A 26,604-nucleotide genomic window follows, 5' to 3' on the forward strand; every position below is an offset into this window, starting at 1 on the left:
TCTTGCAGGTGGGAAAAAATGCCTCATTGTCTTTTTGATTTACATTACCCAGATGATGAGTGATGTTGAGCATCTTTTCATGTGTATTTTGGCTATCTATATGTATTCTTTGGAGGAATGTCTGTTCATGCCTTCTGCCCATTTTTTAATTGGAGTGCCTTTTGGTGTTGTATAAGTTCTTCTATATTTTTTATACTAACCCTTTATTGGATATGTCATTTGCAAATATCTTCTCCAATTCAGTAGGTTGTCTTTTAGCTTTGTTGATTGTTTCCTTTGGTGTACAGAAGCTTTTTATTTTGATGTCATCCTAATAGTTTATTTTTGCTTTTGTTTCCCTTGCCTCAGGAGACCTAGCTAGAAAAACACCGCTATGACTGATGTCAGAGAAATTACTGCCTAAGTTCTCTTCTAGGATTTCTATGGTTTCAGGTCTCACATTGGGGACTCTAATCCATTTTGAGGTTATTTTTGCATATGGTATAAGGAAATGGTCCAGGTTTCCCAACACCATTTGTTGTTATTTTTTTGTTTTGTTTTATTTTTTTAGATTTATTTATTTATTTTGGCGGGGGGAGGAATTCCAAACAGTGAGTCAACAATGCCATATTCAGCTTCGCACAGACAGCACAGATCCCAACATGGTGCTCAGTCTCCCAAACAGTGAGATCATGACCTGAGCCAAAACCAAGAGTTGATCACTTAACTGACTGAACCACCCAGGCCCCCCCAATACCATTTGCTAAAGAGACCTTTTCCCATTGTCTATTTTTGCCTCCTTTGTTGAAGATTAATTGACCGTACAATCATGGGTTTATGTCTGGGTTCTCTATTCTGTCCCATTGATCTATGGGTCTTTTTTTTTTTTGTACCAGTACCATACAGCTTTGGTTACTATAGCTTTGTTGTATATCTTGATATCTGGTATTGTGATATCTCCACTTTCATTCTTCTTTTTCAAGATAATTTTGACTATTCCTGGTCTTTTTTGATTCCCTACAAATTTGAGGAGTATTTTTTCTAGTTCTGTGAAAAATGCTATTCGTATTTTGGTAAGGATTGGGTTAAAACTGCAGTTTGTTTTGGGTAGTTTGGACAATTGAACAATATTTGTTCTCCAAAATCATGAGCATGGAATATGTTTCCATTTGTGTCATCTTCAGTTTCTATTATCAATGTTTTAAAGTTTTCAGAATACAAGTTAAGTTTATTCCTAAGTATATCATTATTTTTGGTGCAGTTGTAAATGGGACTGTTGTCTTAATTTTTTATTCTGCTACTTCATTATTAGGATCTAGAAATGCAACAGATTTCATATATTGATTTTGTATCCTACAACCTTACTGAATTCATTTGTCACATCTAGAAGTTTTTTGGTGGAGTCTCTAGGGTTTTATTTTATATACAATTATCAGTTCATCTGCAAAGAGTGACGGTTTTACTCCTTCCTTACAAATTTGGATGTTTTTCTATTTATTTTCCTTGTTTGATTTCTGCAGCTAGGACATCGATTACTGTGTTGAATAAAAGTAGTGAAAGTAGACATCCTTCTCTTGTTACTGACCTTAGGGGAAAACATCTGTTTTTCAGTATTGAGTACAATGTTAGCTGTGGGTTTTTCATATATGGCCTTTATTATGTTCAGGTATGTTCCCTCTAAATGTATTTGGTTGAGGGTTTTATCATAAATGGGTGTTTTACTTTGTCAAATGCTTTTCTGCACCTATTTGAAATGATCATATGGTTTTTATACTGTCTCTTGTTGATGTATCCCATTGATTGATTTTGAATATTGAACTAGCCTTACAACCATGGAGTAAATCCTACCTGATCGTAGTGAATATTTTTTTTAATGTATTGTTGGCTTTAGTTTGCAAATATTTTGTGGAGGATTTTTATGTTCACCAGAAATATTGGCCTCTGGGTCTCTTTTTTTGCAGTGTCTTTATCTGGTTTTGGTATTAGGGTAATGCTGGTCTGGAAGGTTTCCTTTCTCTTCTATTTTTTGGAATTGTTTCAGAAGAATAAGTGTTAACTCTTCTTTAAATGTTTGGCAGAATTCACCTGTGTCTGGTCCTGGACTTTTGTTTGTTGGGAGTTTTCTTTTATTACTGATTCAATTTCATTGCTGGTAATTGGTGTGTTCAAATTGCTATTTCTTCCTATTTCAGTTTAGGAATTTATCCATTTCTTCTAGGTTGTCAAATTTGTTGGCATATAATTTTCAGGATATATTCTTATTATCCTTTGTATTTCTGTAGTGTCCATTGTTAATTCTCATTCATTTCTGACTTTGCTTGAGTCCTCTACTTTTGATGAATGTCCTAAAATTTGTTAGCTTTGTTGATCTTTTCAAAACCTAACTCCTGGTTTCATTAATTCATTTTATTGTTTTTTTTTTCAGTTTCTATTTATTTCTATTCTAAAATTTATTATTTCCTTCCTTCTACTGGTGTGGGTGTTGTTCTTTTCCTAGCTCCTTTAGGTGTACGGTTAAGTTGTTTGAGATGTTTCTTCCTTCTTGAAGTAGGCTTGTATTTCTATCAACTTCCCTCTTAGAATGGCTTTTACTGCATCTCAACGATTTTGGTCTCTTGTACTTTCATTTTTATTTATGTACTTTTGGATTTCTTCTTTGATTTCTTGGTTGACCCATTCATTGTTCAGTTGCATGTTATTTAACCTCCATATATTTGTGTTCTTTCCAGATTTTTCTTGTAGTTTATTTCAAGTTTCATAGCATTGTGGTTAGAAAAGAACATGAAATGACTTTTATCTTTTTGAATTTATTGAGACTTGTTTTGTGTCCTAACATCTGATTTATTCTGGAGAATGTTCTGTGTTTGCTGTTTTAGGATGGAATGTTTTTAATATATCTGTCAGATCTATCTGGTCCAATGTGTCAATCCAAGCCGCTCTTTCCTTGTTAATTTTCTGTTTCATTAATGTAAGTGGGTGTTAAAGTCCCCTAATATTATTGTATTACTACTGATTACTTTCTTTATGTTTGAATAGTATTTTCTTGTTGCGTATTTCCTTTATTATATAATGCCTTTCTTTGTCTTTTGTTACAGTCTTTGTTGTAAAGTCTGTTTTGTCTGATACAAGTTTCCCTACCCCAGCTTTCTTTCCACTTCCATTTGCATGATAAATGCTTTTCCATCCCTTCACTTTCAATGTGCAAGTGTCTTTAGGTCTGAAATGAGTCTCTTGTAGGTAGCATATAAACCGGTCTTGGTTTTTTTATCCATTCTGTTCACCCTACATCTTTTGATTGGAGCATTTAGTCCATTTACATTCAAAGTAATTATTGATAGATACATATATATTGCCATATTGTTACTTGTTTTAAGGTTGTTTTTGTAGTTCTTTGTTCCTTTCTTCTCTTTCATGGTTTGTTGACTACTTTAGTAATATGCTTGGATGCCTTGCTCTTTAATTTTTGCACATCTATTACTGGTTTTTGATTTGTGGTTACCATTAAATTTACAAATAACATATTATTCATATAGCAGTCTATATTAAGCTGATGGTGACTAAAGTTTGAGCCCACTCTAAAAGTACTAAATTTATACTCCTCTCCCCCTCAAACATTTTAGATATATGGTGTTCCACTGTATAATGTGCATTTATTTCATGAATGCCTTGACTGATTTTTTAGATATACTTAAGTTTACTGCTTTTGTGCTTCCTATTTTCTTTACTCCTACTCATGATCTTTCCTCACTACTCAGAGTCAGCCTTAATAGTTCTTGTAGGGCTAGTTTGGTGGTCATGAACTCTTTTAATTTGTGTCTGTATGGGAAATTCTATATCTCTCTTTCTATTCTGATTGATAGCCTTTCTGGATAGAGTGTTCTTTTCCCTTTCAGCACTTTGAATATATCATGTGACTCCCTCTGGCCTGCAAAGTTTCTGCTGAAAAATAAGCTGATAGAAAGCTTATTTTTGAGGGGTGCCTGGGTGACTCAGTCAGTTGAGCATCTGACTTCAGCTCAGGTCATGATCTCAGGGTTCATGGGTTCGAGCCCTGCATCAGGCTCTGTGCTGACAGCTCAGAGCCTAGAGCCTGCTTCCAATTCTGTGTCTCCCTCTCTGTCTGTCCCTCTCCCCCTCATACTCTCTTTCTCTCAAAAATAAATAAACGTTAAAAAAAATTTTTTAAAGGAAAGCTTATTTTTGAAACACTTTATTTTCAAAGCATTTTCCTTGTATGTAACTGTTTTCTCTTTCTGCCTTTAGAATTCTTTATCACTACTTTTTGCCATTTTATGTGCCTTGGTGTGGACCTCCTTGGACTGATTTTGTTGTGGGCTCTCTGTGCCTCCTGAATCTGGATTTTTGTTTCCTTCCCCATATTCAAGATGTTTTCATCTGTTATTTCTTCAAATAAATTTTCTGCCCCCTTTTCTCTCTCTTCTACTTCTGGGAAACCTATAATGCAAATGTTATTACACTTGATGATTTTGCTGAGTTACCTTAATGTATTTTCATTTTTTATAATTTTTTTTTTCTTTTTCCTGTTTAGCTTGATTGCTTTCCATTATTATGTCCTCCAGGTCACTGATTTGTTCTTCTGCTTTTTCTAGTCTACTATGTATTCCATCCAGTGTTTTTAATTGTTAATTGAGTTCTTCATCTCTGATTTTTTTTAATGTCTTCTATTTCTTTGTTGAGGATCTCACTGAGGTCCTCCACTCTTGTTCTCAAGTCCAGTGAGTATCTTTATGACCATTACCTTAAATTCTCTATCAGACATTTTACTTATGCTTGTTTCATTTATCTCTCTTGCTGTGATTTTGTCTTCTTTCATTTGGGACATAATCCTCTGGATCCTTACTTTGTCTAACTCTCTGTGTCTGTTTCTAGGTGTTAAGAAATTCAGCTACATCTCTTTCTCTTGAAAGTAATGGCCTTTTTAAGAGGTCCTATAGTGTCCTGCAGTTAATGTCCCCTATTCACCAGAACCTGATGCTTCAGAGTGGTCTCTTATGTGTGTTGTGTGCACCCTGCTATTGTGGCCGAGCCCCATTTGTCTTCATTCCAGTCACCTGCAATGACTCTTTTTGCCTATTGTGGGCAGGATTTGGTCCCTGTATTATTGTTAGGCCAGACTGAGGCCACCTTTGGCTTGAGTTCAGTCAGACCAAGCATTGTCAGATCTGCTGTAGCACCAAATTGCAGGGCCCGCTCCCTATATTCTTTCCTGTGAAGCTTTTGTTGGTGGATGTGGCCTGCAGTCAGACCAGATGTCTGCCCCCAGCCAACTGCTGGGGCTGCAGTTGGATTGCTGTGTGTGTGTGTGTGTGTGTGTGTGTGTGTGTGTGTGTGTGTGGTTCTCTTCTCTTCTTCCTGGGATGGGAGTCACATTGGAGTATTTTGGTACCCTATGAGGCTTGTGTCACTACTTTGGATGGTCTCTTGCCAAAAGCATGTTGGAGAGGGCATATCCATAAGAGAATGTGGGGGTAAAGTACATGATGCCAGCAAGGTCTGCACCAGTTCACTGTGGGAGGGGACCCACAGCCCTGTGGGAATATTCCTGCCCAGGCTGAGATGGAAGGGGTGAGGCACACTGTTAGCAAGCCAGGTGGAGGGTGTTTCCACTGTGCCACCCAGGCACCTCTCTGAGTGTAGTTTTGATTCCCCTTTCCCTAATGATAAGTGATGTTGAGTATCATTTCATGTACATGTTGGCCATTTGGATGTATTCTTTGGAAAGTATCTATTTAGTTTTTCGGCCATTTTAGATGTAGATTGTTTTGTTATTGAGTTGTGTGAGTTCTTTATATATTTTAGATATTAACTGCTTATCAAATGTGTCTCACAAATACTTTCTTCCATTCTGTAGTTTCTTTTTATTTTACTGATTGTTTATTTTGCTGTATAGAACCTTTCTAATTCGATGTAGTCCTATGTGTTCATTTTTGCTATTTTTGCTTATGCTTTTTGTGTCATACCCATCACTGCATAGACCAATGTCAAAAACTTCTTCCCTATGTCTTTTCCTAGGAGTTTTATGGCATCAGGTCTTAGATTTAAGTCTTTAATCCAGTCCAAGTTAATTTTTGTAAATGATGTAATATAGGGTTCCAATCTGATTTTCCTGCATGTGGCTCTCCAGTTTCCCCAGCATTATTGGTTGGGGAGTCTATCCTTTCCCTATTGAGTGTTCTAAGCCCCCTTGTCAAATGTCAGTTAACTGTATAGGGAAGAATCTAGTTCTGAGTTCTCAATTTTGTTTTATTTGTTTATGTGCCCATTATTATGCTAGTACCATACTATTTTAATTACTACAGGTTTGTAGTATACTTTGAAATCAAGAAGTACAATGCCTACAGCTTTATTCTTTCTCAAGATTACTTGCATTATTGGGAGTCCTTTTGTGGTTCTATGCAAGTTTTAATATTCTTACCAGTTCTGTAAAAAGAAATGCCATTGGAATTTGGTAGTAATTGCATTGAACGTATAGATGGCTTTGAGTAGTATGGGCACTAACAATGTTAACTCTTCTGATCCACGAACATGGATATATTTACATTTGTTTGCATCTGCAATGTTTTTTCATCAAAGTCTTTTCATTTCCCTCGTACAGATCTTTCACTTGGTTAAATTTATTCCTAAATATTGTTTTTTATGCTACTGTGAATGGGATAGTTTTATTTATTTTCAGATGTTTTGTTGTTAGTGTATAGAAACACAACTGACTTCTGGATGTTGGTTTTTGTATCTTGCAGCTTTACTGAATTCATTTATTAGTTTCAACAGGTTTTTTTTGAGTCCTTAAGATTTTCTATATATAAGATCCTATCATCTACAAGTAAAGTAATGAGAGTTTTACATCTTTCAAATTAAAAAAAAATAAGATTTTAGAGCGAAATAGTTGGGGGGAGTAACATATGGGGTGGGGGGGTGGAGAGAGAGAGAGAGAGAGGGAATTTTAAGCAGTCTCCACCTAAGCACTCAGCCCAGTATGGGACTCAGTCCCATGACCCTGGGATCATGACCTGACCTGAAATCAGGAGTCAGACACTCGACTAACTGAGCGACCCAGGCACCCATTTCTTTCTCATTTGTATACCTTTCATTTCCTTGCCTTGTCTAGTGGCTCTGACTAGGACTTCCAACCATGCATTGAGTAAGAGTAGTAACAGTGGGCATCCTTGTTTTGTCCCTGATCTTAGTGGAATATCTATCTATACCATTCACCATTGTGTATGATGTTAACTGTGGGTTTGTCCAATAAGGTCTTTCTAATGTTATGTTCCTTCTGTACCCAATTTGTTGAGGGTTTTTATCATGAAAGGATGCTGTATTTTGTCAGATGCCTTTTCTGCATCTCTTGAGATAATCATGTGATTTTTTTTTTTATTTTTTTTTTCAACGTTTATTTATTTTTGGGACAGAGAGAGACAGAGCATGAACGGGGGAGGGGCAGAGAGAGAGGGAGACACAGAATCGGAAACAGGCTCCAGGCTCTGAGCCATCAGCCCAGAGCCCGACGCGGGGCTCGAACCCACGGACCGTGAGATCGTGACCTGGCTGAAGTCGGACGCTTAACCGACTGCGCCACCCAGGCGCCCCAATAATCATGTGATTTTTATCTTTCATTCTGTTAATGTGATATATTGCATTTATTGATTTGCATATGTTGAACCATCATTGCATCCCAGGGTTAAATCTTGTGTGGGCATGGTATATAATCCTTTTAATATGTTGCCAAATTTGGTTTACTAATATTTTTTTGAGAATTTTTGAATTTCTGAATTCTCTGTTGAGAAATCAGAAATTTTGGTCTATAGTTTTCTAGTAGTGTTCTAATCTGGATGTGGTATCAGGATAATTCTTGCCTTGTACAATTAGTTTGGAAGTATTCCCACCTCTTCAATTTTTTGGAAGCATTTGTGAAGGATTTGCCTTAATTCTTCTTTAAATGTGTGGTCGAATTTCCTATGAAGCCATCTGGTCCTAGGGTTTAGGTCTTGGAGGTTTTTAATTACTGATATAATCTCCTTACTCATTATTGGTCTATTTAGATTTTCTAGTCTGCCTTCTTCAGTCTTGGTAGGTTGTATGTTTTTAGGAATTTATTCATTTCTTCTGGGTTGTCCAGTTCTTTGGTATATACTTGTTCATAGCAGTCTCTTCTCCTATGTTTTTCTGTTTTATCAGTTTTAACTTCTCTTTATTTTCTTTTCTCTATTTATTTAGGGTGTAGTTAGTTTGTTTTATTTAATGTTTCAAGTTTTTATTTAAATTCCAGTTAGTTAACATGTAGTGTAATATTAGCTTCAGGAATAGAATTTAGTGATTCATCACTGACATATAACACCAGCTGCTCATTACAACAAATTCTATCTTTAAAACCAATCACCCATTTAGCCCATCATCCCACCCAGCTCCCCTCCAGCAACCTTCAGTTTGTTTTCTATAGTTAAGAGTCTCTTTTATGGTTTGCCTCCCTCTCTTTTTTTTTCTTTTCCCTATGTTAATCTGTTTTGTTTCTTAAATTCTACACCTGAGTGAAATCATATGTCATTTGTCTTTCTCTGACTCATATCACTTAGTATAATATACTCTAGCTCCATCCATTTTGTTGCAAATGGTAAGATTTCAATTCTTTGGTGGCTTAGTAATATTCCATTGTATATATATACCACATCTTCTTTATCCACTTATCAGTCAATAGACATTTGGGCTCTTTCCATACTTTGGCTGTTGTCGATAGTGCTGCAATTTATAGCAAAATCAGCATTTTTGTATTCTTTGGGCAAATAGTAATGCAATTGCTAGGTCATAGGACACTTCTGTTTTTAGGTTTTTTGAGGAACCTCCATACTGTTTTGCATTGTGGCTGCACCAGTTTGCATTCCCACCAACAGTGCAAGAGGATTCCCATTTCTCCACATCCTCACCAATACCTATTTCTTGTGTTGTAATTTTAGCCATTCTAACAGATATGAGGTGGTATCTCATTATAGTTTTGATTTGTATTTCCCTGATGATGAATGATGTTGAGCATCTTCTGACTTCTCTTTCATTTCTGATTTTGAGTTCTCTTTTTTTTTTTTTTCCTTGATGAGTCTAGCTAAAGGTTTGTCCTTTTTTTTTTCTTAAAAAAGAAAACAAAAAACTCTTGGCTTTTTTCCCCTTCTGCTAACTTTGCGCTTAGTTCTTTTTCTTTTTTAAAATGTCTGTTTATTTATTTAGAGAGAGAGAGAGAGTGAGTGAGCAGGGGAGGGGTAGAGAGAGAAGGAGAGAGAGAATCCCAAGCAGTCTCCACATCAGCACAGAGCCTAATGCAGGGCTAGATCTCGCAACACTGATATCATGACCTGAGCTGAAATCAAGACTCAGATGTTCAGTCGACTGAGCCACCCAGAAACCTCAGTTCTTCTTTTTCTAGAGTCTTCATGTATAAAGTTAGGTTGTTCATTTATGATCTGTTTTCTTAACATATGCACATATCATTATAAACTTCCCTCTGATAACTTGTTTTACAGCATCCACAGGTTTTGATGTATTTCCTTTTTTTAATTTTTTTTTTAATTTCCCTTCTGATTTCTTCTTTGACCCATGGGTTATCCAGAAGTTTCTGTTAAATTTGCACATATTTGTAGATTTTTAAGCTTTCCTCTGGATTTCTAGTTTCATATTGTTGTGATCAGAAAATATACTTCATATGATTTCAGTCTTCTTACATATGTTGAGACTTGTTTTATGTCCTGTAATCTTATCTGTCCTGGAGACAATGTCATGTGAAATTGTAAAGAATGTGCATTCTACAGCTGTAGGATAGGATGTTCTGTAACTGTCAGGTCCATTTGGCATAATGTATAGTTCAAGTCCAATGTTACTTTGTTGGGTTTTTTTTTAATTTTTTTTAATGTTTATGTATTTTGAGAGAGAGCAAGAGGACAGTGAGTGGGAGAGAGGCAGAGAGAGAGAGAGACATACACACACAGGATCTGAAGAAGGCTCCAGGCTCTGAGCTGTCAGCACAGAGCCTGTCACAGGGCTTGAACTCACAGACCACAAGATCATGACCTGAGCTGAAGTCGGCCGCTTAACCAACTGAGCCACCCAGGCACCTCATGTTGATTTTCTATCTAGATGATCTACCCAATGCTGAAATTAGGGTGTTGAAGAGCCCTGTTATTACTGCATTGTCTCTTTCCAGACTTGTTAATATTTACTCAATATATTTATATGCACTGATGTTGGTAGTTATATATTTACAAATATACCTTTTTCATGAATTGATACCTTTATCATTATACAGTAACCATTGTTGTCTCTTATTAAAATTTTTGGTTAAAGTCTATTTTGTCTGGTGTAAGTATAGCTAAACACACTTTCTTTTGGTTTCTATTTGCATTGAAATTTTTTTTTCATCCCATTACTTTGAACCTATGTATGTCCTTAAAATTCAAGTGAGTCTTGGGGGCCTCATGTAATTGGGTCTTTTTTTTTTTTAATCCAGCAAGTCTATGGCTTTTGATTAGTGAATTAAATCCATTTAATAGCAATTATTGATATATGTGGACTTCCCAGTGACATTTTATTAATTGCTTTCTGGTTGTTTTAGATTTCCATTTTTTCTTTTTCTCTGTTTCTAACTTCCTTTGTCAATTGGTGATTTTCTGTGGTGGTTAGCTCTGTTCCCCACCCCACCCCCTTTTTTTGTCTTTAGTAATCTATTCTAGGTTTTTCCTAGAGGTTTATGTAAAACATCTCCAATAAAAGAGCCCAATTTTAAGCTTATAGCAGCCTAAATTCAGTTGCCTACAAAATCTTCATCTTATTACTCCCGGGTTCAGCATTTAGGGCACTAAAGGTATCCAGGAACCCAGTGGGAAGATCCTTGGGTGAGATGCTCCCAGACACCATGGGCAGATTTCTTGCTGAAGTCTTGAGCTTAGTTAGCAGGAACCCTGTCACTTTAATGTCTTGATATTCTTATTTGCCTCTTCTCCAGTCTTCCTTTCCACAGTTACTGCTGGTGGAAAGAAATGGGTTTCTCAAGCAGCATTCCACACAACTGGGTTAGCCAGGCATTCACTCACCACTCTCCTTTTTATCTGCTAGAGAGGTTACCACTACTGGATAACTCAGTCCTTGCCGTGTTGTGGGGAGTGAAGTACCTACGGCAAATTCCTCTTACTGTCTCCATTGCAACCAAACTTTTTTTTTTTTTTTCCCTCCAAAGACATGCTAGAATCTCTGCTTGGGATGGCTGGACATATGCAAATTCTCTCTCTTCTGTGGCTCTTTGTCCAGCTCCATGCTCTCCAGTTTTTTCATAACTTTAGTGAGAGGGGTTGGGCCAGGTTTTCTGGCTGTGTTGTTTCCACAGCCCAGACCAAGGTCTTTTTGCCTATTACTAGATGCACAGGTGGGTGAGATTCCTCCTAGTCTCCTGATACACATTCTGGATCCTACACTTCTCACAAAAGTGCTGCTGTTCATAGATGTATATCTAACTCATTGTTCAAAAGAAAGAGTAAAATGGAAGAACTTCGTACCCTGCCATGATGCTGATGTAAGCTCTGGACATTCTTTTTAAACATACAGAATAGCCAGTTTTGCTGACCTTAGCTTCAGTTTAATTACAAAGTTGATTTAATTTTTATCTGCTATTTGCTAGACTTCTCTTTTACAAAGTTAGTTTTTCTCTTCTTAACCTTTAATTATTAGATTGAGTGAAATGGATACTCCAGAGGTAGCAGGGTCCACCCAACCCATTTCACCCATACTCCCAAGGAAAAAAATGTTTTAAATTACCATGGATATATACCATTTAAGCATCTTAAAATATGTTGATTAAAATTTGTTGAGACTATTTGGGAAAATAGTTAAACATAGAAACCTCAAATTTTAAAAATAATGGATCAGACAAAAGCATCTCACTCATACTCTGTATTACAAATATATAACCTAAAGTTATACATGGAATCCTATAAATGTTATATACTGTGATTTCCATAATTAATATGTTCATAGTGAATTTTGAGGGATTTAAAACACACGAATAGAAATGATATGTCATAGACATTACATTTTTAGATTATCAGTAGTGATGAGAATATTAGAAAGATTCTTTAATTTTGTTTTTTTGTTTTTTTTTTAATTTTTTTTTCAACGTTTATTTATTTTTTTGGGACAGAGAGAGACAGAGCATGAACGGGCGAGGGGCAGAGAGAGAGGGAGACACAGAATCGGAAACAGGCTCCAGGCTCCGAGCCATCAGCCCAGAGCCCGACGCGGGGCTCGAACTCACAGACCGCAAGATCGTGACCTGGCTGAAGTCGGACGCTTAACCGACTGCGCCGCCCAGGCGCCCCTAATTTTGTTTTTTAAAATAGATAAATTAACTCTTCTATAAGGAATTTTTTCTAAAACTTATTGTCCACTATAATAATGACCAAGGTAAATCAGTGTTGCATTTTTATAATATTGCAGTATAATATTACAGTTATTAACTATAAAGTTTATTAATTATTAGTAATCCTAATTCCAGAGGGGTCATTATTTCACTAGTTCACATATGTCTTACCTCATGAGCCATCAGTATTTCTGCTATGGTTGTTGTAATCCTACGTTTTTTAATGACTGTGGTATTAACACTGTGTGTGGGTGTATGTTTAATATCCTAAATTCAAAGTAATTTATCTGTGTATAGTTGACATGCATGTTAATTAGTTTCAGGTGTACAGCATAATGATTCAATCACTCTGTTATGCTCACCACAATTGCAGCTACCATCTGTCACTATACTCAAATTTTTAAAAATGTAATTATTGAAAACAGAATGAAAAACTACAAAAGAGAATCTAAATGAATAAAATGCCAGGCTGAATTTCATTTCCCTTGAAAAGAAATAACTCATTTTACCATTTTACTATTGAGCATATAGAACAAAAAGCAACTCTTACTATTTGTATAATAGACATTTATCTTATAGTAAACATGTCTTATATAACTAACTCAAAACATTAAAATGATTTAGAATATCTTCCATTTGGGATATCAGAGTCAAAATTATATGAGGGTTCTTGGAAAAATGGTAGAATAGGAGGACCCCAAATAGATAACATGGATACAACTAGATAATACATCAATGCCCATAACCCAAAAAATGACCCCACGCCTGGCAGAACAAAGTCCTTAACCAAATGTAGAGAAGAGGCCACATTGAAGAGAGTGGGAAGGGCAAAGACATGGGGAGCTTCAGGTATGGCCACCAGAAGGAGGGATATGCAGGCATTGAGAAGGGTGAGAAACAGACTATTCCCATTGCATTTGTTATTGAAAACCAGAGGGACCAAATTTCATGAGTTCTTACTACCAGCAGGATGTAAAGCCTGGAACTCTGAAAGTCAATGGGCTTGGCTCTAAGAGTGCTTGGAGGATGATAGGAATCTGAGTCCCTGCCCTTTAAGGGACAGCACAATAAATAGGCCAAGGAGATACAGCTTAGAAGCAGCTGTTTGAAAAACACCTGAGGAATACAAGAGGGAACATTAGTTACTAACCTAGGAACAAAGGAGCTGGCGGGCACCAATTCCCTCCCTTGCCCCCACCCCCAGCATAATTATATATCCACCTGCAGGAACCAGTACTGTGCAGGCATTCACTACCTTACACTTGTGCTTACACTGTGTCCTGCCTCTCCAGCTGGTCCTGCCTTAGTCCTGGCCCTGCAGGCCTATCTCCCAGAAGACTAAAGCAAGCAACCCTTGCCAACACTGCCTCTCCCAACCTCCTGTAGAAGTCACATGCACCTTGTTAAAACTGCACCACCCTCCCCGTACTGACCACATTTTGCAGAGCGGCTTCAGCCAACCTAATCTTAGCAGGAACTGTGTGTCCCCTGTGGAAGTGGACAGGTACATCACCTTGTTAAAAGTGTGTGCCTTGTCCACTACTTTGAAGGACAAGAGACACAGCTGACTGTCCTAAAATACAGGAATGGATACAGTTAGGAAAAGAGGATATAGAGGAATATGCCCCCAGTGAAAAAACAGGACAAAATCACAGCAAGAGACCTAAACAAATAGGAGATAAGTAATATGTCTGATGGAGAATTTAAAGTAATGATCATAATGATACTCACTGGACTTGAGAAGAGTGGATGACATCAGTGAGACACAACACAGAATTAAAAAAAGACCCATTCAGATATGAAGAACACAGTTAATGAAATTAAGAATACACTTGATGGTTGGGGCACCTGGGTGGCTCAGGGGGTTATACATATGACTTTGGCTCAGGTCATGATCTCATGGCTCTGAGTTCGACCCTGTGTAGGGCCCTGTGCTTACAGCTCAAAGCCTAGCAATTGCTTCAGATACTGTGTCTCCCTCTCTTGTTATCCCTCCCCCACTCATGCTCTGTGTCTCTCTCTCAAAAATGAATAAACATTTAAAAATTAAAGCAATAAACAAAACAAAAAAATGAATACACTTGATGGAATAAGTAGCAGGCTAGAGGAACAAAGTAAAGACTTGGAATACAGTGATGGAAAGTAATCCAGCTCAGCAAGTGAGAGAAAAAAGAATTATGCACAATGAGAACAGGAACTCAGTGACTCCATCATAGTAACATTAGCATTATAGGTTTCCCAGAAGTAGAAAAGTGAGAAAAAGGGGCAGAAAATCTATTTGAAGAAATAACAGCTGAAAACTTCCCTAATCTGGGAAAAGAAACAGATTCCCCCAACAGAATCCACTCAATGAGGTCTGCACCAAAACACATAGTAATTGTAATGGCAAAAGTAGTGATAAAGAATAAATTTTAAAAGCATCAAGACAAAAGACAACAGTTACATACAAGGGAAACCTCATAAGGCAATGAGCTGATGTTTCAGCAGAAACTTTGCAGGCAAGAAGGGAGTGGCATGATATATTCAAAGTGGTGATGGAAAAAATCTGCATTCACCGGTACTCTATCCAGGAAGGCTATCTGAATAGAAGGAGATGCAGAGTTTCCATAAGGAGAGCAGGAAAAGTAGAAAACACAAAAGCAGTAAAAATAAGCGTATCTGTAAAAATCAGTGAAGGGATTCACAAAGTAAAAAGATGTAAAATATGACACCATATATGTAAAATGTCAGAGGAAGAGGAGTAAGGAATACATTGAAACTTAAGCAACCACAAACTTCACATAGACGGCTGTATGCAGATGATGTTATATACAAACCTAATGATAACCACAAACCAAAAACCAGTAATGGACATACTTAGATCCCTTTCTCTTTATTCTTGCATGTCACTAAAGAAAGCCAGTACACCATGAAAGAGAACAAGAAAGAAGCAGAGAAAACTACGAAAACAACCACAAAACAAGTAACAAGATAGATACATATCTATCAATAATTACTTTGAATGTAAATGGACTAAAGACAGAGAGTGACAGAGTGCATTAAAAACAAAACTTATCTTGGGGCAGCTGGATGGCTCAGTCAATCCATCTCTTGATTTTGGCTTAGGTCCTTATCTCATGGTTTCGGGGATCAAGCCCTGTGTTGGGCTGCAAGCTGACACTGTGGAGCCTGCCTCGGATTCTTTCCTTCTCTCTGTCCTTCTAGCAATTGTGTACTCATTTTTGTGGGCACTGTCTCTCAAAATAAGCAAACAAGACCTATCTGTATGCTACCTATAAGAGACTCATTTCAGATCAAAGGACACCTGTAGATTGAAAATGAGGTGATAGGGAAACATTTATTATGCAAATCGATCTCAAAAGAAACCTGGAATAGCAAATACTAATATCAGACAAAATAGGCTTTAAAACAAAGACTGTAACAAGAAAAAACACTACATATATAATCATAAAGGGGACAATCCAACAAGATGTAACATTGTAAATATCAATGCACACAACAGAGGAGCACCCAAATACAGTAAAAAGTTAATAAAGAAAGGAACGAATTGATAGTAATACAATTACTATTATACCCCTATTATTAACACCCTACTTACTAATGGGCAGATTATCAAAACAAAATCAACAAGAGTGGCTTTTTTTAAACTCTTATTTTAATTACAGTTAGTTAACATAGAGTGTTATGTTAGTTTCAAGTGTTCAATATAGTGATTTCAACAATTCTAGAGGTCACCCAGTGCTCATTACAAGTGTACTCCTTAATCCCCATTAACCCATGCATCCACCCCTGCTCTCCTTTGGTAGCCATCAGTTCTCTACAATTAAGAGGGTTTCTTGATTTCTCTTATTTTTTCCCTTTGCTTGTTTGTTTTGTTTCTTGAGTGTAATAATATGGTATTTGTCTTTCTCTGACTTATTTCACTTAGCATTATACTCTCCAGCTCCATCCATGTTGTTGCAAGTGGCAAGAATCCATTCTTTTTTAAGGCTGAAAAATATTCCATTGTATAACTTCTTTATCCATTCATCAGTGGATGGACACTTGGGCTGCTACCACACCTTGGCAATTGTGCATGTAGCCCTTTGAATTAGCGTTCTTGTATTCTTTGGGTAAACACTCAGTAGTGCAATTGCTGGATCATAAGGTAGTCCTCCTTTTAACTTTTTGAGGAACCTCCATACTTTTATATATATGCACACAACAATATATATATACACACACACACACACACACACACACACACACACACATATAGTGTGTGTGTGTATTTACTTTGGCAATATTGTTTTATATGGGTCTTTTCTATCAAAATGAAGCTACATTTTATTTATGCATCTACCTAAGAACCTGTCCTTTAACAAATAAGGATTACAACAGAACAGGGTATGATGCGTTAATATAAGATCTGCAATCACTCCTCTTTAGCGAACTTACCCTTTGATTAAGAAAGGCCAGATGCGGGGCGCCTGGGTGGCGCAGTCGGTTAAGCGTCCGACTTCAGCCAGGTCACGATCTCGCGGTCCGTGAGTTCGAGCCCCGCGTCAGGCTCTGGGCTGATGGCTCAGAGCCTGGAGCCTGTTTCCGATTCTGTGTCTCCCTCTCTCTCTGCCCCTCCCCTGTTCATGCTCTGTCTCTCTCTGTCCCAAAAATAAATAAACGTTGAAAAAAAAAAATTTAAAAAAAAAAAAAAAAAAAGAAAGGCCAGATGCTACTACAGTTTAGTGAGAACTGTTTGTCTCTTCTGAAGTCTTTGTCAAACTCAAGCCATTTTCAACTCATTCAGATCTACTGTAAGCCTAATAGATTGTGCTGTCAAGTACTTAACTCTCCTTGATCTCATCCTTTCCTTACTTAATAAACACTGATTGATCAGTATTAGGTTACCAGGGAACAGGGTATTTATTCATAAAGTACGTACCAAATTGCTGAGATACATATTCTACAACTAAGAAAACACAAAAAGCAAGATATTTATCACTGTCAAGTAGCTGTTTAAGGCTTTATGCAAGGGAGAAAAGAGCATATGGATCACTTTTCCTCTCCCCCGAACATCTACTTTCTATCAAAACTAAAGATCAAGCACTGACAGCAGTTATAGGTTGGATTTGATCTCCCATTATATATTCCCGTGTTGATTTGAAAGCATTTTTGATTGTTTACTTCAGACTTTAATTGTTGATATCCCATACAATACAAAAAATTATACATCACTGTCCTGAGACAAATTTAGCTGAGTCCTTATATACTTCAAAATGCAAATCTCTTAGATCTGCTTTTAAAAATTCATCTTTAAAATTTTTCCTTTACCAGGTCTTTCTGTATTTAATCTTTTTTCCATTGTCTTAAGCCATTTGTTTTCATTTTTCTTACCTAATTGTACCTTGTTTAAAAAAAAAAAAAGTAAAATTGCAGTTGAACATCTCAGCATTTTTGTTCTCCTCTTAGAGTTTTTCTACACAATTTGAAAAGACTCCGTTCTTTCCCACATTGGAAAGACCAATCTCTCCTCTATTTATATTTGCTAACTGCTGATACTCAGCTCTGCAAACTGCCTTAGTTTTTTCATTGTGTGGCCTTTCCATTTGAGCTTCAGATTCAGCTTTTTGTAGAGACCTGACTAATCATTCTGATAAACTACAGGATGACTTGGCAGTATGAGTCATCATCCCAGCAGAGTCTTAGAAATTTGTGAGGGAAGCAACTCAGCATGCTTCTGTTTTGTGCTAGTTTTGGCTTGTGGGAGAGGACACAAACACTGCAGTAGAGAGTTGTTTTTAATTTCAGTTGAATCAAACATACTACGTGAGGGCATAATGAATTAGTGTACTATGTGAGTTCATGCATTGTCATACATGTATAGTTATTTTTCCAAGTAACAGGAAGCAATCCCTAAAAAAATCATGTGACCAGAACATCAATTTATTATTTTTCAGAGCTGAGGTCAAAAATATCTTAATTGCTTAGACTATTGAGTTCTGCCTTTTTTTTTCTTTTGCCATGGTTATTAGGAAGTTTAGGAAACAAGGGGCAAGAAGAGATAAAAATCTCCAGAATGCCCAAGAAAAGACTAGATATTTGTTTTTATTCTTTTATACTTTGACTTTGTTCCATTTTTAATTTTTTTATTTTTTTTTAATTTTTAAAATTTATATCCAAATAGCATACAGTGCAACAATGATTTAAATTTTTTTTAATATTTATTTATTTTTGAAGAAGAGAGGGAGAGAGACAGGGCATGAGTGAGGGAGGGGCAGAAAGAGAAAGAGACAGAATCTGAAGCAGGCTCCAGGCTCTGAGCTGTCAGCACCGATTCCAACACGGGGCTCAAACTCACGAGCCTGATATCATGACCTGAGCCAAGGTTGGACACTTAACCAACTGAGCCACCCAGGCGCCCCTATCTTGTTCCATTTTTAAGTTAACAGAAAACCCCAATAAGTCACAATTTTAAAATGTCAAGCTGTAAAGTATATCTGTCTATGTGTATTTATTCAATCTACTTCCAGAAATATTTGAAGAGACTTTAAAGATACAAATTAAATAGAAACAGTACCTGTGTTAAAGCACTAATAACTCAAATAGTTAAATTCTAATGAATTTGGACTTGGACACAGGTTTCATCTTCACATGATGAAATCCCATTTAATATACACATATAAAGATACAGCATTTAGTTATAAGATCATAAAACTAACGTGACTTAAATATATTCAAGTCTAAATATAGAAACTTTCTAGATACGTGAACTGTAAATTTGGGCAAGTCATTTATCCTCTGAGATTCACAAGTAAAATGTGAATGCTGCTACCACTTTTGTCCATTTGTCAGGTTGTTGGAGCAGTGGAAATGAAACTATGAATGTTAAATGAATGGTCCAATGAATGTGAGATCTTATTTTTTTTTTTAATTTTTTTAACGTTTATTTATTTTTGAGACAGAGAGAGACAGAGCATGAACGGGGGAGGGGCAGAGAGAGAGGGAGACACAGAATCGGAAACAGGCTCCAGGCTCTGAGCCATCAGCCCAGAGCCTGACGCGGGGCTCGAACCCACGGACCGCGAGATCGTGACCTGAGCCGAAGTCGGACGCTTAACCGACTGAGCCACCCAGGCGCCCCAATGTGAGATCTTATTCTTAACGGGGATCCTGCCCTTGCCTTATCTTCTCAGTAGTAATAGAGGATTCATGGATTATTTATGTTAAAGTCTAAGGATTTATTCAAGTTGATGTAACTCATTGTATTAGTCAAGGTTGTCCAGAGAAACAGAACCAACACCTGTGTATGTGTATGTATATAATATATATAATGAGGAATTGGCTCACTTGATTATGGAGGCTGGGAAGTCCCAAGGTGTGCAGCTGACAGGATAGACCTCCAGGAAAGCTGAATGTGTAGCTTCAGTCTAAGTCTTAAGGCCTGAGAACCAGGAGATGTGACCATACAAGTTCTAATCTGAAGGTTGGCAGGGTCAAGCCCCCTGACTTGCTGATTTTTCAGTTCAAGTCCAAAATTTAGAGCAGACGGCTATCCAGCTCAAACAGGTGGAAGGATTTCTGACTTAGCCTTTTTGTTCTAGTCAGGTCTTCATCTGATTAGATGATACCCACCCATTTTAGAACATATCTCCTTTACTTAGGCTACCAATTCAAAAGTTAATCTGATTCAGACAAATTCAGAATAAGGTTTGGCTAAATGTCTAGGCACCCAGTGACCAGTCAAGTTGACACCTAAAATTAACCTTCATATTCATGTATCTCTTTTATTAAGTTTTTAAAATTTTATTCTAGTATAGTTAACATACAGTGTTACATTAGTTACAGGTATAGTGATTCAATTGTTTATATACTACTCAGTGCTCATCATAATAAATGTACTCTTTAATCCCCTTCACCCTGCCACCCTCCCCTCTGGTAACCCTCATTTTGTTCTCTGTAGTTAAGGGTCTGTTTCTTGGTTTGTCAGTCTCTTTTCTCATTTGTTAGTTTGTTTCTTAAATTCCACATGTGAGTGGAATTTATCTTCCTCTGACTTACTTGGTTTAGTATTATATGCTCTAGCTCCGTCCACGTTGGTGCAAATGACAAGATTTCATTCTTTTTCATGGCCAAATAATATTCCATTGATGTATCTATATTACCTCTTATCTATACCACTTTTTTATTAATCGATATATCAATGGACACCTGGGCTCCTTCCATCATTTTGTTATTATAAATAATGTTGCAATAAACATAGGGGTGCATGTATCCCTTTGAATTCATGTTTTTTTGTATTTGCGGGGCATATACCCAGTACTGTGATTACTGGATCATAGGGTAGTTTTATTTTTAACTTTTTGAGGAACTTCCATACTCTTTTCCACAGTGACTATATCAGTTTGTATTCCCACCAACAGTGTACAAGTATTCCTTTTTTGCCACATCCTCACCAACAGCTGTTGTTTCTTGTGTTTTTTATTTTAGCCATTCTGACAGGTGTGAGGTGATTATCTCATTGTGGTTTTTATTTGCATTTCCCTAATGATTATGAGCATCTTTTCATGTGTCTTTGGCCATTTGTATATACTTAGAGAAATGTCTGTTAATGTCCTCTGCCCATTTTTCAAAAATGTTTACTTACTTACTTTTGAGAAAGAGTGAGAAGCAGAATATCCCAAACAGGTTCTGCATTGTCAGCGCAGAGTCTGATGCAGGGCTCGAGCTCACGAACCATGACATCATAACGTGAACTGAAAGCAAGAAATCTGACACTTAATCGACTGAGCCATCCAGGTGCCTCAATGTCCTCTGCCAATTTTTTAATTGGATTATGTTTTTTGGGTGATGAGTTGAATCATTTCTTCATGTATTTTTCATACTAACCCTTTAGCAGATACGTCATTTGCAAATATCTTCTCCCATTTAGTAGGTTGCCTTTTACTTTTGTTGATTGCTTCCTTCACTGTGCAGAAGCTTTTTATTTTGATTTAGTCCCAGTAGTTTGTTTTTGTTTTTTATTTCTCTTGCCTCAGGAGACATATCTAGAAAACTGCTGCTATGGCCGGTATCAGAGAAGTTACTGCCTGTGTTCTTTTTTATTTTGGGGTATGATATAAGAAAGTGGTCCAGTGTCATTTTGTTGCATGTAGCTCTCCAGTTTTCCCAACATCATTTGTTGAAGAGACTGTCTTTTTCCCACTGTATATTCTTTCCTCCTTTGTTGAAGAGTAATTGATCGTATAACTGCAGGTTTCTTTCTAGGATTTTTTTTAATTTTTAACATTTTTAATTTATTTTTGAGAGACGGAATGAGACAGAGGGCGAGTGGGGGAAGGCCAGAGAGAGAGGGAGACACAGAATCCAAAGGAGGCTCCAGGCTCTGAGCTGTCAGCACAAAGCCTGACGTAGGGCTCGAACTCATAAACTGTGAGATCATGACCTGAGTTGAACGCTTAACCTACTGAGCTACCCAGGTGCCCCTTAGGCTTTCTACTCTGTTCCACTGATCTATAAGTCTATTTTTGTGCTGGTACCATGCTGTTTTGATTACTATGCCTTCTTAATATAACTTGAAGTCTGTAATTGTGATACCTCAGTTTTTTTCTTTTTGAAGATTGCTTTGGCTTATTGGAGTCTTTGGTGGTTCCATAAAAGTTTTAGAATTGTGAAATTCTAAAATGCTGTAGGTATTTTGCTAGGCATTGCATTGAATCTGTAGATTGCTTTGGGTAATATGGACATTTTAACAATGTTTGTTCTTCCAAATCATAAGCATGGGAGTCTTTTCATTTGTTTGTGTTGTCTTCAATCTCTTTCGTCAATGATTTGTAGTTTCAGAGTACAGGTCTATCACCTCCTTGGTTAAGGTTATTCATAGGTATTTCATTATTTTTGGTACAATGGTAAATGGAATTGTTTTCTTAATTTCTCTTTCTGATGCTTCATTATTAGTGTATAGAAAGGCAACAGATATCTGTACATTGATTTTGTATGCTCTGACTACTGAATTCATTAATCACTTCCAGAAATTTTTTGCTAGAATCTTTAGGGTCTTCTATATACAGTATCATGTCATCTGCAAATAGTGGAAGTTTTACTTATTTCTTTCTTACCAATTCAGATGCCTTTTTTCTTTCTTTTTGTTGTCTGATTGCCATGGCTAGAACTTCCAGTACTATATTGAAAAAAGTGGTAAGAGTGGACATCCTTGTCTTCTTCCTAAACTTCTGGGAAAACCTCCCAATTTTTCAGCATTGAATATAATGTTAGCTGAGGGTCTATGATATATGGCCTCTATTAGTGAGGTATATTCCCTCTAAACCTATTTTGTTGGGTGTTTTTAATCATAAATGGATGTCATACTTTGTCAAATGCTTTTTCTGCATTTGTGGATATGTTCATATGGTTTTTATCCTTTCTCTTATAGATGTGATATATTGATTGATTTGCAGATATTGAACCAGTCCTATATCCCAGGAATAATTCACACTTGATGGTGGTGAATGATTTTTTTTAATGTATTGTTGGATTCTACTTGCTAGTTGGGGATTTTTGCATCTGGGTTCATCAGAGATATTGGCCTTGTAGGTCTCTCTTTCTGTGGTGTCTTTATCAGGTTTTAATATTAGGGTAATGCTGACCTCATAGAATGAATTTGGACGGTTTTCCTTCTCTTCTATTTTTTGGAATAATTTGAGAAGAATAGGTATTCAAGTTTCTTTAACTGACTGGTACAATACACCTGTGAAGCCAGGTGGTCCTGGACTTTTGTTTGTTAGTTTTTTGATTACTGCTTCAATTTCATTGGTGGTAATTGGTCTGTTCAAATTTTCTATTTCTTCCTGCTTCAGTTTTGGTAGGTTTTATGTTTCTAGGAATTCATGTATTTCTTCTAGGTTGTCCAATTTTTTGGCATATAATCTTTTATAATATTCTCTTACAATTGTTTATATTTCTATGGTGTTGGTTTTTACCTCTCCTCTTTGATTTGTGATTTTGAGTCCCCCCACCCCCAGCCCTTTTAATATGAGTCTGGCTTAGAGGTTTATAAATTTTGTTGATATTTTCAAAGAACCAGCTCCTGGTTTTATTTAATGATTCTAATGGGTTTTGGGTTGTTTTTTGTTTGTTTGTTTGTTTGTTTGTTTTAGTTTCTATATCATTTATCTTTATTATTTCCTTCCATCTGCTTGTTTTGGGTTTTGTTCTTTTTCAGCCTCCTTTAGGAGATTGAAAAGGTTAGGTTGTTGGTGATTATTTTTCCTTCTTGAGGTAGGGCTGTATTGTTACAAATATCCCTCCTAGAATCACTTTTGCTGCATCTCAAAGATCGGGATTGTTGTGTTTTCATTTTGTCTCCATGTAATTTTTTATTTCTAATTTCATTTCTTGGTTGACCTATTCAGTTTTAAATAGCATGCTTTTACACCTCAATGTATTCACGTTCTTTGTAGATTTTTTTTTCTTGTGGTTGATTTATAGTATCATAGCCTTTTGGTCAGAAAAGATGCATGATATCACGTCAGTCTTTAATTCATTGAGACTTCTTTTGTGACCTAATATGTGATCTACCCTAGAGAATGTTCCATGTACATTTGAAAAGAATGTGTTTTAGGATGGAATGTTCTCATTATATCTCTTAAATCCATCTGGTCCAACATGTCATTCAGGGCCACTGTTTCTTTTTCTTTTTTTTTTTTTTTTTTTGAAAAGCTAACAACATATTTATTTATTTTTTTAATTTTATTTTTATTTTTATTTTTTTTCAATATATGAAATTTATTGTCAAATTGGTTTCCATACAACACCCAGTGCTCATCCCAAAAGGTGCCCTCCTCAGTACCCATCACCCACCCTCCCCTCCCTCCCACCCCCCATCAACCCTCAGTTTGTTCCCAGTTTTTAAGAGTCTCTTATGCTTTGGCTCTCTCCCACTCTAACCTCTTTTTTTTTTTTCCTTCCCCTCCCCCATGGGTTTCTGTTAAGTTTCTCAGGATCCACATAAGAGTGAAAACATATGGTATCTGTCTTTCTCTGTATGGCTTATTTCACTTAGCATCACACTCTCCAGTTCCATCCATGTTGCCACAAAGGGCCATATTTCGTTCTTTCTCATTGCCACGTAGTACTCCATTGTGTATGTAAACCACAATTTCTTTATCCATTCATCAGTTGATGGACATTTTGGCTCTTTCCATAATTTGGCTATTGTTGAGAGTGCTGCTATAAACATTGGGGTACAAGTGCCCCTATGCATCAGCACTCCTGTATCCCTTGGGTAAATTCCTAGCAGTGCTATTGCTGGGTCATAGGGTAGATCTATTTTTAATTTTTTGAGGAACCTCCACACTGCTTTCCAGAGTATCTGTACCAGTTTGCATTCCCACCAGCAGTGCAAGAGGGTTCCTGTTTCTCCACATCCTCTCCAGCCTCTATAGTCTCCTGATTTGTTCATTTTAGCCACTCTGACTAGCATGAGGTGATTTCGATTTGTATTTCCCTGATGAGGAGTGACATTAAGCATCTTTTCATGTCCCTGTTGGCCATCTGGAAGTCTTTAGAGAAGTGTCTATTCATGTCTTCTGCGCATTTCTTCACAGGATTATTTGTTTTTTGGGTGTGGAGTTTGGTGAGTTCTTTATAGATTTTGGATACTAGCCCTTTGTCCGATATGTCATTTGCATTTGCAATGACTTTTCCCATTCTGTCGGTTGCCTTTTAGTTTTTTTGATCGTTTCCTTTGTAGTGCAGAAGCTTTTCATCTTGATGAGGTCCCAATGGTTCATTTTTGCTTTTAATTCCCTTGCTTTTGCAGATGTGTCAAGTAAGAAATTGCTGCAGCTGAGGTCAAAGAGGTTTTTTCCTGCTTTCTCCTCTAGGGTTTTGATGGTTTCCTGTCTCACATTCAGGTCCTTCATCCATTTTGAGTTTATTTTTGTGAATGGTGTAAGAAAGTCGTCTAGTTTCATTCTTCTGCATGTTGCTGTCCAGTTCTCCCAGCACCATTTGTTGAAGAGACTGTTTTTTTTCCATTCGATATTCTTTCCTGCTTTGTCAAAGATTAGTTGGCCATACTTTTGTGGGTCCAATTCTGGAGTCTCTATTCCATTGGTCTGTGTGTCTGTTTTTGTGCCAATAGCATGCTGTCTTGATGATTACAGCTTTGTAGCAAAGGCTAAAGTCTGGGATTGTGATGCCTCCCTCTTTGGTCTTCTTCAATATTACTTTGGCTGTTGGGGTCTTTTGTGGTTCCATACAAATTTTAGGATTGCTTGTTCTAGCTTTGAGAAGAATGTTGGCACAATTTTGATTGGGATTGCATTGAATGTGTAGATTGCTTTGGGTAGTATTGTGTTTAGAAAGATTTACAATTAATGAAGATGAAAACACTACACATTAAATTTGTGGGATGGAACTAAAGTGGTATTTTGGCACACACGTTAGAAAAAGAAAATTAATGAGCTATTTGTTTTACCCAAGAAGTTAGAAACAGAACAGAGAAAATAAATGCACACATTAAATAGAAAAAACACAATAGAGGAGACCAATAAAAGTAATATCTTTGAAAGGACTTAAATATCTAGCAAGATTAGCTAAAAGCAAGTAACATAAAATAATAAGAATGAAGGAACAAAATGTTTTAAAAAATTAAAATACTAATACCTTTATAGTAATATATTTGAAAATGTAGAGTTAAAGACTGTTTTACAAAAACATAATTGGCAAATATTGACTCAAAAAATAGGTATTCCAAATGAGCTTATGATTAATACATTGAATCATGTATAAAAAACCTATGCATTAAAAAATAACAAAGACTCACATAATTTTACAAAGGAGTTTTACCAAAGCTTTAAGGATGAAATAATACCCATTTTAGACAAACAGGTCTAAAAGAGGGGGAAACAGATCTAAAAGCACTGTGCAGTGCTTTTTAAATTAGGAAAAGAAATAGAAAGCACACAGCCCATTCTGTGATGCCATTATAATCCTATCACCAAGAACAGTATTAAAAGAACAAATTCTATTGTAATCACTTGTGAATATAAATACAATTTCTAGTATGTTGAATTTAGGAATATGTATCTGCTATAATACAGGCCCTGTGCTGACTGCTTGGTATGTATTATCTCATTTAGCCCAGATGCTAAAGAATAATAATTTTTTTCACTCATTGTCAGAAAAGTATGAAAATATTACCAATAAAATACTGTTAAACATATGATCAAATATAAAGT

At 36.5% G+C, this 26,604-nt stretch overlaps 1 protein-coding gene and 1 long non-coding RNA gene across 3 annotated transcripts in view; one reads left to right on the forward strand and one right to left on the reverse strand.

Annotated features, from left to right (window-relative positions):
• The window catches only part of NOL4 (nucleolar protein 4), a 417,756-nt gene that overhangs the window by 369,186 nt on the left and 21,966 nt on the right, over nt 1–26,604 (forward strand). The window lies entirely within an intron of this gene.
• LOC115498624 lies at nt 1,718–24,641 on the reverse strand. Its single transcript, XR_003963886.1, has 4 exons — nt 24,630–24,641; nt 23,377–23,384; nt 16,804–16,807; nt 1,718–1,797 (listed from the first exon to the last, which is right to left on the reverse strand). It is a non-coding gene; the product is annotated as an uncharacterized LOC115498624 (long non-coding RNA).

Source organism: Lynx canadensis, chromosome D3 (assembly GCF_007474595.2).
Source record: "Lynx canadensis isolate LIC74 chromosome D3, mLynCan4.pri.v2, whole genome shotgun sequence".
NCBI lineage: Eukaryota > Metazoa > Chordata > Mammalia > Carnivora > Felidae > Lynx > Lynx canadensis.